Below are 19,291 nucleotides of genomic sequence, written 5' to 3' on the forward strand. Positions count from 1 at the left end.
ACTTTTACCTATGGGGTCACCTGAAAGGCAAGGTCTGTCGGGACAAACCACGCACCCTCCATTAGTTACGGGAGAACATCCGCCGTGAAATCCAGGTAGTGACACCCGACGTTCTGGCAGACACATTCACAAACTTGCAACGTCGTGTTGAAAAGTGTTTAGTCGCTGGGGGAGGACATTTCCAGCACCTCATGTGATTTCATTTCATTTCTCACATATACAATTATATCAGGTACGAATTTTGTTTCATTTCCTCCCCACCTTCCCTTTTTTCACAACAATTTCTGGGGCTACCTTCGAGTAGGACCCCCTGTATAATTTGGTGTTCTGAATGGTAAATCGTACAAGCAAAAATGAAAAATTCAGTACAGAATTTAAAGTCTGTTCGTTTTAGCTTTAACGCTGCAAGAGAAATACGACATAAAAATATGTGGAAGACCATGTATGCAGCCCTCCTAACAATAAGTAGCATGAGCCGCCACTGGTGGGTTTTAGTCACAATGTAAGATAATTATTATCTGATGTACAGTACGTAAAACACAACTGTATTTTCAGATGCTGACCGACTTCTGTATTGTGCAAGTTCCACTCTGAAAGAAGGTGAATGTCTTACACAGATAAACTTTCAATGAAAAATAACAAGAACTACATTAGCACTTGATTAATTTTCCCCCCTTTGCTTCGATAGTTTAAAACAATAAACAACGGGTTTTGTCCAACTATTCAACTATAATACTCTGCTGTAATTTGTGAAAATATTAGCTATCCTTTCATTATGAGAGTGGCAATTATTTTTAGGTCATTTCTTACCATTTTAGGTCATTTTTAAATAATTTTAAGGTAATTTTTTGAGAGTTTTTAGGAGACAACTTCCGAGCTCTACTTATGAGTGTCAGTAAAGAAAGAAACGTGACAACACCGTACCACCCACCCTTGGACTGCTCCGGACTTAGCTGTGCGCCGAGAAGAAAGGGAATCTTTTCATTTCTTGCTCCAGAAAAAAAGTCGAAGAAGACGACGCGAAAGAGCCAGCGGGGTCAGCTGTTGCTTACACCGTTTTGCCTGTTGACACTTGCCTCTTCGCCTTTGATGGAGAGCCCAGCCCCCAGTTTGTTTTGCGAGGAGGGGCCGAGGGGGAAAGTCCCTCCCTGATATATTGGAGCCCACGTGAACCAGTCACCCAAGTGTCTCGGTTTGTAATTTCGAAAGCCATCGCCCCAGAGATGGGAGACTCTGGTCCGAGGAAAACCACTCCGTAGGAGCGGACCGACCACCGCTCCGTCTTCTTCCGGCAGTGTTCCCAGAAGGAAATTTTCCCACGAACGGGAAATTTTGGGCCCGAAAATTAAACGAAAGAGCAAAATGTGCAAGAAGCAAGGAAATTAGGCGCCATGCATTAATGCACCACTCAATTTCTGACTCACGGTTGCTTTTGTTTTTCCTCTTCTTGTGGAGTATAACAGGGTGTGTACCAAAATAACAGATCCAAAATTCTTCACATTTTCATGACTTTCCTTGACCTTTCTTTCCTTTTTCTTGGCCTCGCTTTACTTTTTCTTAACATTTATTTAATCGCCCCTTCTTAGGTATAGTTGGAAATGAAGAAAATATGTATTTTTATTCAATGAAAAACCCCTACCACAAGGCCGATTAGTATGAAAACTGAAGCTGTATTTTAACAATTATTAATGCATGTAAAATTTACTGCTTCGGACTTCATCCTGGATCGGGAATGGCCACATTGTTTAGAATTTTTACAGAACTTCAGGCATTCAAGAATGTAATTCTTAAGAAACAATGTGAACAAATCGTAACCGCAACTCAATACAATTTTGGATTTCCAATTATTCAATTTTATCAGGTATATAAGAATGTAAATTCAGTACACTGTAAAAGAAAATAGCAAAAATTCTTGACGAGCATAATTTCTTGATTTTCGTGACCTACCTGTTGATTTCTTGACTTTTTCTTGGCTTTCTTGACTGGTAGACACCAGTATAAGCGCCTGAAGTATCGTATTTAGTTTCAATCTGAACTCACCTGATTAATTGTGATGGAAAGTGTAAAAACCTTCAAGTTTAATTAATAATGAAGTCTCAACGTAAAGCAACTTTTGTAAATGTAATGTCGTATAAAAGGGACAGAAGTACGTATCACATGATTTATCCACCCCAATTAACATACTAGTAGGTATTTTTGTTTTGTGACACGCACCAATAAGTGTGTAACATGGCCGCTGTAAGGGCGTCAGAACTACCATGCGAGAGGCCCGGGTTCGATCCCCGACGGGGGAGAACCTGAATTTTTTTCACTTGTTCAAGCGGCTCCGCGGCGCACCCAGCGTCATAGAAAGTGGGTACGTGGAGGAAACTCTCAGGAGTAAAGACGGCCAGGGGCGTGGTGTTGATCACATCACCTCTACCTTCGGCCGTGGTCAATTAAGTGTGGGGCCCTAACTCCACTCCCCCCATACGCCCTCATGGCGTGGTGCAAAGCACATAAGTGTGTTCACAAACAACTAATTTGAAGCTAAGTTTGCCTCCACAGTCCCTAAAATCGTTCGTACACCCTCCTAGATCGAAATGTTGGAATAAACCCTCAATGAGTGTTCTTTTTTAAAAAAATGTTTGTGAAAGAGGGAATTTTAAGGTCGATAAGGGAAAATAGTTTAATATACTAGAGGGAAATTTCCCTCTGTGCCAGGAACATCACTGTCTTGCGGTATCGATTCTTCAATTAGTTCTCTAGGCCCCCGCCGCTGGGCGGTTGGCGAGGGCCGTCCAACTCCTGTTTCCTGTCCTAGGCTCTCTCCACTTGCATTCCGTCTTTCGGAGACAAAGGACATCTTGCAGACTCCTGCGCGGAATTCTGCAGAGCATAACTTTTGGCTTTGTCCCTCCCGGAGGAGACGCTTGTTAGTCTTGCTCCGGTAATGGATGGTGCCCCGCACGGCAGTTGTTTTGCCATGTGCTTTAACCATTATTATACCAAATCAGGATGTCCGCTGACCAAGAATTATGAGAGCTACGTCTATAATTTCCTTCTGGACATGGTTGTTACGCCTTGTTCATTTTTAACTTGTACATATCTTGTTTTTTTCCCCCTCTAATACGTTTTAATGTTATTGTTAGTGTTGAATTGATAATTTTCGGCTTAAGGTAAAAAGGAAATTGTCTAAGCAACCAGAACTTCAATACCTCAATCTGAAGCCTTTCTTGTTTTGAAAGAACAAAAGCAGAATGTTCCAGTCTGTTATGGAATGAGTTGACAAGAGAACACGAAGATTAAAGTGGATGCCACTGTAGGAACCGAGTGTTTCGACGTTTGTCGAAATTTTCAGGGAGTGGCTTTCCCACCCCTCGCTCGAGTAGTTTTTTTTAGACGTACGTTGATTGAGATGCGTGAGAAGATGTGAAATCTGTGTAAGATACTGTTTTAAATAGAAAGAGCCTGATTATGTTGCAGTGAATGTTCAAAATGATTTGACTTTAATAAGCCTTGGACAAAGTCAGGGAAAGGGAGGACTTACAAAATTTTAACCCCTAGGCTGTCCTTTGTATTAGGCCCTGCAGACATCATCATCATTAACAATTTTGTTATGATGGTACTTCACTGCCACTAATTTCATGTTCTGTATTAATAACATTTGTAAACTTTAAAATATACATATAAAAGTTATTCATTAAAGTTTGATAAAACAATACACTTAGATTTAACAAGATTGATTGATTTTGTGTTTTAAGTCCACTTTATACACAGTAAGGTTAATCGGGACTGGATCTGCAGTTTAAAGTGGGATCCGAACCACTATGAACCTCTAAAGTGGGATCCGAACCACTATGAACCTCCACCGGTTATCGAAATGTGGACCCCTTGATTTCAAGGCGACGATTTTACCACTGCACCATCTGGGAGGCCGGAGATGGCGAGGAGATACAGTTACGCACCATGTGTGCATTTATTTGAATATCGTCGGAATGGGCAATGCTACTGAAGAAAAACGTGGGGGTACAAGAGAGTATGAATTTCTCCGCATGTGGCAGGTCGAAGCGTTTTTCAAAGTTGATTATTAAGCTAGATACGACCTGTAAAAAATATGACGAATAAGAATTTTCGGAATCCCGTGTATTCCTTATGGGGAATCAACTTCAACATCAAGTTACTGCTAATCAAATTGGAGTTTCGACTTTTCTGCTGGGCAATCACTTCTTTAAACTGCCCTCTTTCCGTTGGTGTCATTTTCTATTCCATCGGAAGTTTGATATTCCCAAGATAACAAATCAAAAAATACTCCCATGTAACCAATGCATTTCTCCTTGCCTCCTGGCAGTGTTGCCAAACCTGGTGTGCATAAAAGAGCTAAATTTCACCTTAAATGGAGTTAAAACTGACTTTCAAAGAGCTAGATTTACGGAGTGCTTCATAGAGTAATGTTAGTTGTCAAAGGGGTGGGGCGCTGCTATTACCGTTAACTCTAAATTGAAGACAATTTATTCTTAGTTTTCACCATCTAGATCCGGCGGCATCACCCATCACCCTTGATAACAATATTATGCCAATTTCACGTCAACACGGCGCTAAAAAAAAAAGAAGTAGATGGGGATATAAGAGGGGATGGGGGCGACGCAGCCAATATAGCAATATCACGTCACGTGCAAAATGTATAATCATGGCAAAAGTTGGTCTGTGTGGGCCGGACAGTGATGTTATCATACTGAGACACGGGGCGGGCGCCCTATTTCACAAGCAAACGAGTGCACGAAAGTGCCAGATCTGGCTCCAAAAGAGCTAAGTTGGCAACACTGACTCGGAAGGAAAAGCCAGGCGGAGACTGTCTCGCATGCCCTTAACGCTCGCCTAAAAATGTTTCCTTCTGACTTTCATGGCAGTAAACTGATGAATGAGAGACTCAAAGTCATTTCATGTTGTTTTATTTTGCTATTATCATAATATTGTCTTTGTCACTTCTCCTTAAGCGTCTCATTTTTGTTTGGCCCGTAGGCGATAGCCTAGTGGCAGATACCCTGGACCAAGATAAGATATTAAGTGATTCATTTCTTTCCGACATCATGTTCTGAGTTCGTGCACGGATATTGGCAGCTACCGTGACGTAGTAATTCTTGTCTCCGACAAGAAGAAACATCACATTGTTAAAGCAACTTTCTTTGCAAAAAGCATTAATTAACAAAGAAATGAAGGATATTTTAACTTAACTCAAGTTCAATTATAATTATTCTCTGTATTTCTTTCTCTTCTTTGTAAAACTGAATAATCATTTGTGTCACCTCGGTGGCCAAGTGCTTTCAGAAGTCGACTCACGATCTCGACACTGAACGTTCCGGGTTCGAGTCATGACCTAGGTATGTCTGCTTCGAAGTTGCCACTGAAAGGGCAGGAGAAAGGTGATTCGGATGGACCTCATCCCCTTGTTTTCATTAGGGGATTGGTGGGGAAATGTTTGAAACTGATAATTTTAACTGAGACGGGAAAAGAGAGCCAAGATGTTGCAACTTGTCAACCGTGACACTCGCTGTGGTTTCTGTAGGTAATGTTTAAAGCGTATCCTTAGTTCCTTTTGCCGTGTGCGACCTGACGTTATCATGAAGCAATATCACCTTCCTATCCCCACTGCCGGTGAATGGTCTTTTCCTCTCAATCTCGCTTCTCAAACGAATCAGTACACGTTGAGTTTTGGATTTTCGTTCAAAAATTGCTCCAATTTTTCATCCACTTTCTTTTGCTGTTCAGGACGCTGTTCATATTTCTCTCCCTGATTCTCTGAAACGACTTGTTGCAGGCGCTGTATGATACATATTTACCCAAGGCCGAACAAACATGCCTTTCGCCTTATCGACATATTTCTTCAGTTGATATGCAAAAAGCATGAAGTGCCTGACGTACTGCTTCTCGAACAGCATCGTGCTCACTACCGCTTCTGTGTTACGTTGTCTGCTAGTCAGGTATATTATATTTTCGTGTTGGTATTGTAGTGCCCAAACATGTTGGATAAAATTTCAATTTGAATAATCGCAACAGTAAAATATAATAGTTGAATAGGCCGAAAATTACACCTAATATACGAGGGCTGTTCAAAAAAGACACACTGATTTTTTCTCCAACTATTTATTACTTTGTTTCAATGTTGACATGATATTTTTTAAAACAGTCCCCACCCACTTCGATGCGCTTATGACAACATTTCTGCCAGTCCTCAAACACGTGGTGTAAGCCAATCTTTGTAATGTCCTTCAGAATCGCCTCAGACCTCTTTGACACTGCTTTTGAGTTCTCAAATCGATGACCACATAGATTCTTTTTCAATGTGGGAAATAAGAAGAAGTAAGAAGGAGCCGGATCTAGGATGTAGGGGGTTGGTGTTTGTGCAGAACTTACTTTTAACTTCTAAGTTTAAAGTAAGTTGTGTACCACCACCAACGGATGGCAGCTTCATCATGACAACGCGAGGCCTCATGTGGCAAATATTGTAACTGAATACTTGTATTATGTCCGGAAGAAGTTCTGGTCGTGTCACAGCAATATGCTTCCTTAGAGTGTTCAAAACTTGACTTATAATACTCTTCTGTAACTGTAGTGTGTGACGGAACTTCATATTGGGAGATTATCCCTTTACAGTCAAGGAAGATAATCACCATTGCCTTTCCAGCAGATTGAAAAGAACCTTTGCTGTCTTTGGAGTTGTAGATGATACAGTGATGGCTGGCTTGTTAGTTCTCTGGATCATAGTGATGTAGCCACAACTCATCACCGGTGATAATGGATTTGAGGAAAGCATCACCGCCATCAGAAAACAAGCGCAAAAGAAAAAATAACTTTGTTGTCGGATACTGCTCGTCTCGCGTCACCTTCATTTTTGTCAGGCGAACGCAAACAATAATCAAATAATGAAGAAGTGCAGCCAACTGACAACACGTACCATGTATTATGTTCGAGAACCCACTCTTTTCAAATATGGTAATTAAAATATATAACATAGAAGGGAACTTAAGATTTGTTGAACAGCCCTCATATAAAGTTTTATTTCAACGCAACACGGCATTGTTTAAGCACAATGTGTCTTTATCACTTAGCATCCGCCTAAATAGATCATATATAACACACTATTGCGGTTTTCTGTACATTATCCTCCCTTCCACCAGGGTTGTTAAAGGTCCAGGAATTTTAAATAATTCAATTCCGGTCCAGGAGAGAAAATCAGCAAGCGTAAAAGGGTTCTGGACCGTAAAGAATCTTTTAGTCTGTAAAGTATTTCAATTCTGTCCAGGAATCTTTTTTCCCGGATCAATTTGAATATTGCCCACGAGCCTTTTTTTTCAATGAAACAATACGGAACTTGGACCGAATTTAAATTGTGCGATAAAAAAGGTCCGGTCCTGCAGCGGAAGCCAATAGAACCCTTTAGAATTTGTGGGTTCTTGGACCTTTAATGACCCTACCTTCCACGACGTTCATTACGAATCCGCATGTTAGGTCTCGCGTGCATCGTTCACAGACATAAACATTTCACCATAAACCGTGCTCGCTTTCTGCAACCGAATGAAATTTGAAGGCTTACAAATTGTGCTCTTCCGTCACCTACGGTGCTGGAATCTGTCCTCTCCGAAGCACGTACCGTTATCTTGAAATATGTGGCACCGTATCGCCAAGCGGGGGCTCGGATGGGCCGATCGCCATTAGCCCACAAATGCATTTGTCATTTCGGGACGCGGCGAGATGTCGTGCGGAACCAGCTCTGCTTCTGCTATATTGATTTCCTTCTCCTCTTTTTTTTTTAATCGCCCCATGTACTCAATTTCAGGGTATCCGGTCATCGCCTCGCCGCAGGGGAATTGGGGAGCAGAGACTGGAGCGATAAACCTCTGTGGCACGTGACCTTACCAGTGACGTTACGTGACCTTGTCGGAGGTCGTTTCATGTCATGTCACGGCTTCGGCTTCCTTTGAAGTGTGTGATGTGTGTACAGTCGTAGATACAGTGTCATAGGTGATCCCAACTTTCAGTATGGGTCTTATCATGGGCATCACCAGATTTTTTTGCAAAGGAGTCAGGCTATTAATAAAACTTGAATAGTACAAATAAGTAGAAATAATTATTATTATTGTTGTAGATACAAGGCTTCAGCAAATATGAATTATAATGCGTAAATACCCATACCTGTAATTCCTTTATTGAAACCAAAGTATCTAATTATCAAATTACGCTCCATGGTTGGCAATACACTTGCGCGAGCGCTCTGGAAGCTTGTGGGTGCCGCTCAGGAAAAAGGTATTCGGATAGAGGCGTACCCACTCACGAACAGCAAGTATGACAGACATCTTTAAGTTTTGATAAACCTTTGGCCGCTGATACGCTCCTTGAGGTGACCGAAGAGGTGTTAGACGGTGAAAGATCCAGGCTATATGTAGGATGTGAGACAAGGTTCCATTTAAGTGGCTGGATTGTAGCCATGGCTCGAGCAGCCACATGTGAACAGAAGTTATCATGCAGAAATGACACCGTCATTTGTGACCTTTATCTCTTGTTCCTGATCGCGGTCTTCACTGGGCCTACGTAATATTCTGCATTGATTGTATGACGAGCCGTGAGAAAATCCAGGTCCAGTTTGCCTTGAGGGCCGAAGAAACTGGGCAGTATCTTCTCAGGTGTTAAGTACATCTAGGCTGGCATGCGTGGACTTCATTTTCCACCGTTTTACGGTCCTTCTCAAAGACACTGCACTACTTATACAAAACAGCATCTGACAGCATATTCTCACCATACTGTTGTTTGAATCTGGCCGAAATTTTAGACTCTTTACAGCCTTCTTTGGTGAGAAATTTAATTACTACTATGCACTGTTACATGCTCACTTGCCCCTTTCCTTCACTCATCGATCTTACGACTACCTCAATGTACATTGATATTGGTATTTATTGATATTGATACGAGCCCTTCGGCTGTGCGTATCCTACAATATGTTATATAAACACCCCGCCTTAAACATACACCCCATTCATCATACATTCAGAAACATTTGGAAAAGAATTACATACTATGTACATATATTAATGGCAATGTGGTCCTCTTCTTACATTTTGAGATTGTTCATTATCCCTACCTTCACAACACTGCACTACACGCTCCACATATGCCTGAGTCACTACTGTTCCGTACTCTTCACTTTCACTGACTTCTTGCAGCATTTTCCTGCGCTCCCTCCAAACTGCATGTAAATAGGAGCCAAGGGCTTTGATGTTTGCATTCGTTGTATCAGTCCTCTCCTCCCTACATACAGCCTGGATGGTCTGTTCAATGCTGTCCCTTGCACTGTCCCCCCAGCAGTGACGTGCACTGAGGAGTAGCTAGTCTAGCAGAGATAGATCAATCAATCTCACATTATATTCAAATCACAATATTTATTGTCTTGTTAAAGCCACCACAGCTCATACGCAACACTTTCTTTTCCACGCCCTTCTCGTCCATCGGTGTTCTCCGCGGACAAAGCTGGCTGGATACCCTAGCTCGCTCTTCTTCCGCCAGACCAGTTTCCAGGTAGAAACGGCCGGCCCAACCAAAAGCAAGATTTCTACCTCTACCTCTCTTGTCCCCTCGCCCCCCGCTGCCATAGTTGAAAGCCCAGGCTTTCAGGTCCCCCAGTCTATCTCCTATAGGACAGATAGGGGATTGGTTTCTCATAATTTTTTTGTAAATCCTCTAAAGAACACAGGGTAACATTTTCTGCAGTACTTACGTTCTCTGTATTTACACAACCTTTTACACGTTGTACAATATGTGCGTATGTATAATATGGGGTGTAGTTTTATTATTTATGAAATGGGAACGTGTTATGTGCAGACAATAATGTATGCTTTCTTTCTTTTTTCTTTTTCAAATATGGAATATATAATGATTAAATTACAAATATGTTCTCAGGCTCTCTCTGACTCTCGTTTTAGTAGTGTTTTATGTAAATATACTACTCTTGGTCTCTAACAGTCATAAATACGGATGTATTTATTTGGGCAAGAGAACGCGTGTTCATATTGTTGTTGGTTTGGTTTATTTTACTTCGCTTTTCTGCCACATTTGGTAATCGCGAAAATGAGGATTGAGTGATAATATGATGAAATTGGTTAAGGGACCTCATATGAACAATCCAGGCCAGGATTCGAACCCGTGATGAGTGCGCATTCTTGTCCTATGTGTTGCAGTGAATAATGAAATAATTTGGAATAAAAAATGTATCTCAGAACTCAAAAAGTCAAATGAATATCATTGAAGAAACTACAAAAAAGTATGTTGTGTTTTGTTACCTGTCACCAAATCAACCAAGCGTGGGGGAGTGGTTATCACAGCGCGCTACGACACCAGGATTTCCGGGTTCGAACCCCGACCCAGGCATGGGCGTTCCCTGTGCTCGTCCCTTCATCAATTTCATCGTATCTTCGCAATTAACCAAATGTGACAAAAAAGCGACGCTAAGTAACAGAAATGAAATCAAATCATTGATTGATTGCTCAATTTGGTATATTTTACTTCGCTTTTCCACCACCTTTGGTACGACAAAATTGATGAAGGGACACACACAAAGAACACAAATGGCCAATCCGAGATTCGAGCCCAGGATCTCTGGCTTAGAGTCAAATCAAATAGTTTTTTTTATTTTCGAATGTGGGTGGGGGTTACGTGTACTTTTTTCTAGTACTTATTCATAATTTTGCAATCTTTTCCTGTTATTGACATTCTTCTTTTTTGTAGGAATACTGGCTCTAAAGGGAGGAGGGGTGTGACCCACATTAAACCCCCCCCTTGAGCACGCCACTGACTGCTACTCCAAGTGTCGACGTCACCGCACGTCACTGCCCCCCAGTTGCGTTGTCTGAGGGGTGCCGACCAAACACACTCATGTAGGATTTGAGCTCTCGTCTCCTCTTCGCCGCATAACGTGCAAATAGCACGACCGTCCGGTCCCTCGAGTTTGTGTTGCCTCTAACCCCTAGCAGGAACCAGGCGAATCCACTTTTTGCTGGCACGTACACGTATCAATGTATCGTTTTATCGCCCATTCCACCCACACCCCTGGCAGTTGTGCGGCGGCGAGCGTTACCTTCTCCCTACATTCTGCCATGAGGTCTTGCCTGCTACTGTCCACCAACCTTTCCCTTATAATTTGCAACATCCCAGTTTCGCACCTCCCGCCCCTCACATCTTCCCACAGTTTCCCTAGACCCATTCTGTACAAGTCTTCCCTAATATTACTTGCCCAGTGGCGTGCGAACCCTTCCTCAATCTGAACTCGCAGACACTGTTCTTTCAGTGAGTCTCCAGCCCCTTGTTCCAGCTTCACCCAGTACTTGAAGCATCATCTCCTTCTCGCTTCGACATCCTCCCTATGTTTTCCCATATCCCTCAGGACGCCACACGTGCTTACACTCGTCCTAGTTCCCAGTATTTGTTTTAAAAACCGCGCTTGTATCTGATTTGCTACTCGCCCCCCTCCCCTTCCCCATAGTTCCGCGCCGTAAAATAGGGTTGCTTTCACCGTTGCTTCATAAATTTGGTCCAGCAATCTCACACTGACTGTAGGGAGTTTACGTTGCAGTCGCTCTACCTTGCCCAGCCCATAACAAGCTTTTCCCCTTCTGCCTTCGATGTTCTTTGTCCACTCCCCTGCCATACTCAGCGTGATGTCTAGATAGGTGAAACGTTTGACCCTTTCAAGCTCGGAATCCCCATAGGCCCACCGCTCCTTTGCTGCGAAAACATAACCTTTCTTAAACAGTACAAATTATAATTCATATTTGCCGGATCCTTGTAGTTATGATTATTATTGTACAATAATAACTATTATAATCTATCAGGTCGTTGCACATGAAATGTCAGATTTCGGGATGACGTAAGTTGCATAATTGCAAACGCCGCCAAATGGTGCCCCTGTATCGGAAAGTGAGTGCGATAGTATAGACACATCGAAAGAGAAGGAACCTCACCTCAAGTGTTTATTTTCCTCTCGCTCTCAGGAGGCAGAACTTTGCCATTGATTTCCACCTCGGCACCTGGAGCTGTTTTTACAGACCTTTTAGAAATCAGTAGCTGCGGCGGATGGAAGATCTCTCCCGCACATCTTGCAATGATCTCAACAACCACTTGGGCCTTCACATTTGCCTCTCCTCGTAACATCCACGGGGATAAAAAAGAATTATGGCTCTCTTATCTCCTTTCCTTTGTTCATCTCATTACCCTCAGTTTCATTAGCTAAAGGGGTTGCTTCCATCACCACTTCTTGGGCCGACAGCGGTGGTGTGCCTGTGGGAACCTCACCTTCACCCTCAAATACGTACGAGCTGGCAGTTCACCTGTAATGCCTTCTTCCCCCCCCCCTCTATTGAGAACAAAGCGATTTCGGAGCTCTGTGGATTATATAAGGTGATCTTTGAGTCGCTTTGTTCCAAGGACTTTTAAATATAAGATATTCCTGTCGCAATCGGACCGAAATGGAAAGTAGAGGAGGGGTGGGAAAGTTTAAGTGATTGCATTATTCTAGCAAGGGACACCTCCGTCAGCGGCGCAAATTATGTTACGCACACGTTTGAACTTGGCTGGCGCTGGAAGATGAAAGTGAGAGTGTACAGAGGGGTGAATGCAAAGTGGATAAACGGAACACAGAGCCGCACAGGGAGACGGACCACGCTGGGAAACTGCATTCAGTTAATTCACCTTGTGTTGCTCTTCAAGAGCTCTTGTCGTTCCGCTTAATATCAAGAAGTTCCCAACTTTAAGCGTGTGAAAATAAAATGTATGGATATTGTATGGTGACTTGACCTGTTCTCTATGACAGGACAGATTAATAAGGGCTGGACATGTAGTTCAAATTGAGATCCAACTACTTTACTATAAATGATATATGCATTATCTACAAAGGGTCAAGCGTTTGAGACCATAGGGGGGATTCTCCCTTATCGCTGTTGAGATAGCACCCTGAGTGTGTTTGTGTAAGAGTCGCAGTGATCCAGTCAGTAGGGCGTTTGCCCCGCAGGAGAGGGTGAATTCAGGTGGGAATGTTTCCAACAATATCCCTGGAGCGACTCTGAGGTGAGGAGGGTAAAGGCGGCCAGTGTGTGGTGATGATCACATGACCTTCACAAATTTCCGAGATTATAAATGTGTTTCAGTGAACAGGGTGTGTGTGTGTGGTGGCTAGTGTTGCCCACGAGACGAGACGAGACTTTGGCCTGTCTCGTCTCGTGGAAATGCTGTCTCGTCTCGAAAATATTAGTTTGTCTCGGGACACATGATCAATCTCGTCTCGTCTCGAATTTTTAAAAGCCTGTCCCGTCTCGTCCCGTGGACAACACTGTGGCAGAAAATTCCAGGATCCATTCACCTTCATTAATTTGATTTAATCATCATAACAAATAGCCAAAGCCGCACGAAAACCACGTAAAATATGAAACCCACACTCACGTATATGTGGGTGGGTGTGTAGGTGGATATCTGTAGGTAGAGGGGTTAGCATACCGCGTTACGAAGCCAGGGGTTATGGGTTCGAATCCCGGCGTGGGTATAGGGGTTCTTTGTGTGTATCCCTTCATAAATTTAACCACATCATCACCGAAACTCATCTTCGCGATTAGCCAAATGTAGAAGAAATGCGATGTAAAATAGAGCAAATCAATCAATCATAAAAATTCCAGCAGACATTTGGGATAAAAACATGACATTAGACCGGCAACATTGAACGTAGTGCGATAGTTATGTGACTTTCTTATGAGGTGGCATTCACCCGCCCCTTTTAAAGAGTAACAAATAATACAAAGCAATAAATAAATTATACAAGATCAAACATAGCGCATAACTAGCTCACCAGGAAGTGGCTTACGTTTGTTTTGAATTGCAGTGAGTATTTTAAGCATCATCCAAGTAATTTATTTAATTGCCTTCAACACATGAATCTCCAATTACAGAAGGTAAAATAATAATTTATTTATTACGGTCTGTCTCACTCTCTCATGCAGACACACACACACACGTCTGCATATTCACATATAAATAGAATAAAGAGTACACACAAATATGTCATTCTGCAGACAAAATTTACTAGTTAACTGCAATAGTTTTAAGATATTTGTATATATTGTGCGTAACGTACAAAGTATGCAACACATATACCTACATCCAACATCAAAAAGAAACGGATTTATATGTAAATACATATTTATGTATCAAGCTGTATTATCTTTTGCACATCATGACATGTAGAGTCGAAAAATGCAATTTTTATTTTCCATATTAGTACATACCATATATTAGGTTTTGGCTCACATTTTACATATTTTAGTTATTTTTACATATTACTGTATTTCAATATTTCAGAACATTTCTCAACATGTACTCCATATTCGCGCAATAAATACGTGTACGTGTGACGAGAAAGAGTTCAGTGAATTTCTCGCGAATAACTGACAAATTTGAAATACGCTCCCATTACTTCTTGCAATATTGAACGCAGTTTTAGTCAGTATAAATCCATCTTGAAACACAACGGAAGGACATTTACGTTCGAACACTTAGAACAACATTTTGTTTTGTTTGGTTTGATTTGGTGTTTTAAGTCCACTTTGTGCACAGTAAGGCAAATCGGGACTGGACCTACAGTTTAAAGTGGGATCCGAACCACTATGTTCCTCCACCTGGTAACAACATTTTGTTATTCATTGTATTCGAAACAGAAAATGAAAACACATTTTATGTTGTTTTACAATTAATGTCAATGTAATCGTACTGTATTTTATGTAGCTCGTGTAGCGTCTTACCTGCATTGTTAAAAGGATATTTTTTACAATTTTAAGTCGTTAATTAACTCCATATTTTAGTGAAAATAAGTAAATATGTATTTACATATTTAGCACATTTTTACTACATATAAATCTGTTCTCTGATTATCAGTACGCGTATAACTGTAGATTATAATACCGGGTGATCCGTTTGAGATGTCAGAAAAGTAAACCGTTGCCTACAATAGGTTAATGTACGTATCTCTGAGCAGTTTGTTGTAATATATGCAGAAAGGATGTAAGTTTCGAGTGAGTGCAGGTTTACAGACTTCAGCCATGTGGCTGTACTAGTGTGCATATAACACTCGGACATTTCACATCTCTTAACGATACATTGTGCGCTGTTGTGGCGTGACCACTATCTTTATCTACCATGAACACTAGCGCCACGCAGAAACATTTTTTGAAAAAGAAGTCTTAGCAAGTCAAATTCATGTAACAAATTATTGTATGGTATGTTCAGGATCAATAGTTCATGATGCTTTTTATAATATAAAAAATTAAAAACAACATGAAGTCCGGTCCGAATATCAATGTAAGCCATACATAAACGCAATTAAATCGATATTGGGAACATGTGCAGCGAAACAAATGGTTGCATGTAAATGCATGAAATTAAAGCTAAAACCGTGTTTTTATAACCGTTCTGGCCGCCAGCAGTTTATCGTGTAATTAGGCCTTGCTTTTGCATGCCGGACGTCGTTTCTCATGCATGTGAAAATTACAGCAGTCTTGCCTCTTCCCGTGTTAACCTATTGTAATTAGGCATGAATAATGCTCGTTAGCGGCGTTTAATAAATGCTCTTTTTCACTCTGGATACCCGCCTCCCCCCCCCCCCCCCCCACACTTTTTCCTCGACGTATTTCGCCTTATGTAAGGCCCGACGAACAGCAAGACACCTCGCTGATTACAGGTTAGAACTGGTTAATTTATGGACGATTGTTGCCATTGTGCTTATACAGGGTGGTCTGGAAGTCCGTACACAGCACCAGACAAGGGAAAGTATCAAACATTGTATCAAATCCCTTACAAGTTATATATATTCTTTTCCTCTCCCTATCTGGAATACTTACCGCTCCCCGTTCCAATTGTCGGCTGCTTTCCCCTCCACTTTGCTATGAAATAGCAACCAAGTTTTCAAATTTCCCTCACAACGGGTACTGCTAACTCCGGCTGGCAGAAAACAGTCACTTGTTGTCTCCAGAGTTCCTCTTTGTGGAAGCACTCATCTTATGGCTGCCAGTCTTCCAGTAGACGACAGACTACCGAGTGGCGGGAGCGGTACCGGGATAAATCTTCTGAGATTTATTATTTACCAACATGAAAACGTACCAGTGCCTTATGTTATTTACCAACACGAAAACGTAGCAATGTCTTATGTTATGTTCCTTTTTCGTCCATCTGTAGGGAGATGTAAGGGAGGTACTGTTGACAGCTTCAGATCTTTCCCAGGAAAATAAACTTTCTTTAAGGGCACAGGGGCATGTAGGAAGGGTTTCCCTATTCAGACGCGAGGTTCTTCTCTCCACTACCTCCGCGCCGGACTGCGGAGCACTGTTGCCAATTTAGCTATTTTGGAGCCAGATCTCTCTCTTTCGTGCACTCGTTTGGCTCCTAATATTTGGAAATGCTCCAAGAAGATTTTTAACTCCAAATCTAGCCCTTTTAGTATTATTCTGTCTATAAATTCGTGTCCACAGTATATGTTATGTATCAGCATTCAGAGCTGAAAACGTATGCAGTAAGGATCATATTACGTATCAGATGGGTGCCTTACGGAACTCTTTGGTAACGGGTTACAGAAATTATAAGACTAGCTCTAACTCTAAGAATTACGGACTACTTTAAAAATATTTAGTTTTAAAAAGTATATTTAACAAGAAAACCTTGTCTTGTGCTAGAAAGAATATTCTTGGAGACAAAGTTTCCAAAATATATTTTGTAAAGTACTTCGTTATTTTTCAGAATGCAGTACTTCGTTATACTGCGATACCTTGTTAAAATCGGTACTGGAGGATTTATTTCCCAGGACAAAACATGCAGCGTTGTGTGTGTTTTTTTTAAACCTTGTTCATGTGAAGTTACTAACTAACTAACTAACTAACTAACTCTCTAGTATTCTTAAACCCGAAGGTTTATGACTGCAGCAACACAAGCCTTCCATCTCTCCCTATCCTGGGCGAGATCAATCCAATCTTTTTCATCCTTATGAATTTCCTTTAGGTTCATCTCAACATTATCCCTTCTTCTTCGTCTTGACCTTCCTGCAGGTCTCTTACCATCAGCTTACCCAACAATAATCCTGTAAACTCTTCTTTCCTCTCCCATTCGTGCCACATGGCCTGCCCACCTAAGTCTTCTTTATTTAATTATTCTAATAATATCCGGACATTACTACATATCATGCAGTTCTAAATTATGTAACCATGTGAATTCACTGCAGAAAGTAGATAAGATTGTTGTACAAGCAGTTCAGTGTCTTTACGGAACCAAAGTTACTTTCTATTATTACCTTACTCGACTCTGGTTGAGAAACTGTGACGGAAGAGCGAGTGTGAGCCGTGAATTATGCAACGTCACATTTCCTTGTCGGCGTGGGTCTTCACGCCAGGCCGACCACCGCGCTTTGGTCGGTCAAAATGTCCTTTTGTCAGCCTGGACAAGGCAACAAACGCACGAAACGCTTGGGAATCGAGGGCGACGAGGGAACGCGACGAAATTCCATCGTCGCTTGTGCGGGATTCACCGCTCTCCACAATGGGCTTTTGTGTTTCGGTGCGAGCCGCGTGCCTCGGGGTAGCATTGCATTCTGAAAAGGAAGCAGACAGTGGTAACCGCGTGAAACAATCGGGTTTTGGGTGGTAGCAGTGTTACCCACCCCTTGCACTTCCTTTCACCTGTAGCGGTTGACACACGTCTTATGGTGTTAGTTAACACTATGGTGATGGGGATTGTGTAGGGGGGTTCAGATTTTATACCTAACAAACAGGGATTTATTCAGGTTCATTCTTCTAAAATGTTATTCTTTGGAAGAATAAATAATACCCGATTGATGACGTCTTATAGTGTTACCTAACACTGTGGTAATGGGGATTGTGTAAATGTGTTTAGATTTTAGATCTAACAAACATAGATACAAGGTCATTGTAGACAATTAGAGATGACACCCAAATTACCGCCACTGGGTAAACAAAATGATTGGGATGAGTGATGATTAGATACAATTGATGAAGAGATATTAAAAAAGAACACCCATGCAGCACTCGAACCTCGATGTTTTGTACTGTTAAAACAAGTATTTTAGAACCAATTTAACGGGAAATAGTAACAGCCGACATAAACTAATTCATTGTGTCACAAATCAGAAATCAATAGTTTAATAATTTATGAGTATGGATGTGAGTTTAGCACAAACGATTTTAATGACCTGGCTTTTAATGTTTCAGTTCTGAAACTGGTGTTTTAAAGATAATAAGTAAATTTAAACTAAAGACATCCTTAAGTCCTAACTTAAGTCCAATTTAAGTATGTAACAAAGAGGCACTACAAGTGTCTTATTCTTACAGCTGCCGCTGTTGCTGCCGCTGGATTTGAACTAATCGAGCACACTCCCTACTTTCCAGATCTTGCCCTGAGTGATTTTCACTTGTTCCCAAGGCTGACGGCTGTCACTTCCAATTTTTCAATTTTCTCAGTCAGGGCTCACCTTGTCCTGAAAAACATAACAAGATTATAGATCCTACATGGCTGAAATTTTGTGTGTAATCATTCAAAGAGTTATACCAGTACATGACACAAAAAAATCAGTTGTTTTCAGTTGTTTCGGATCATTCCTTCTATGTTAGGGACAATAATTGTTGAAGTCCCCTCGTATGTGCATACATATCCAGAAATGTGGAAGGAATGTTATATTGTACCAGTGTTGGAAAACATGAGTATTAGGACCTTAGAAATATGTACTTGTACACTTATAACAATTCTTGTTTCTACTCCGAAAGTCTTTGAACAAATAATGACTTAATACAATCATTTTCTTTTAAACATTTTACATTTTCTTCTGCACAGTATAGGTTCTCATCTTGATCTGTCTAGATTGTGTGAATCATAAATAATTATTCTTTAAAACACAAATCGGGACTGTCACCAAGTCATAAGGTTGTGTTCAAATCACATCTTTCCAATGTAAGTTTCAGGTGAAGATTGGTAAATACAGGAAGCATTGGCAGACCAGCAGAATACCTAAGAACTCCCCACGCAGATCAATATTTTTTGTTCAGATTTTATCATTGATTAGTTAAATGTCAAGCACTCAAAAGCGTCGAAGAACTGCATCGACAATAAATATGATTTAATTTTGTAATTTTTAGTGAAGGTATTACTTCCTCAGTTATAGCTCTTTTACGGCAGTCTGCCTACATGCTGGCAAGGGAAGTGGGGATCGGGGACGCGACTAATCCAG

Source organism: Lepisma saccharinum, chromosome 30 (assembly GCF_977018435.1).
Source record: "Lepisma saccharinum chromosome 30, izLepSacc3.1, whole genome shotgun sequence".
Classification (NCBI taxonomy): domain Eukaryota; kingdom Metazoa; phylum Arthropoda; class Insecta; order Zygentoma; family Lepismatidae; genus Lepisma; species Lepisma saccharinum.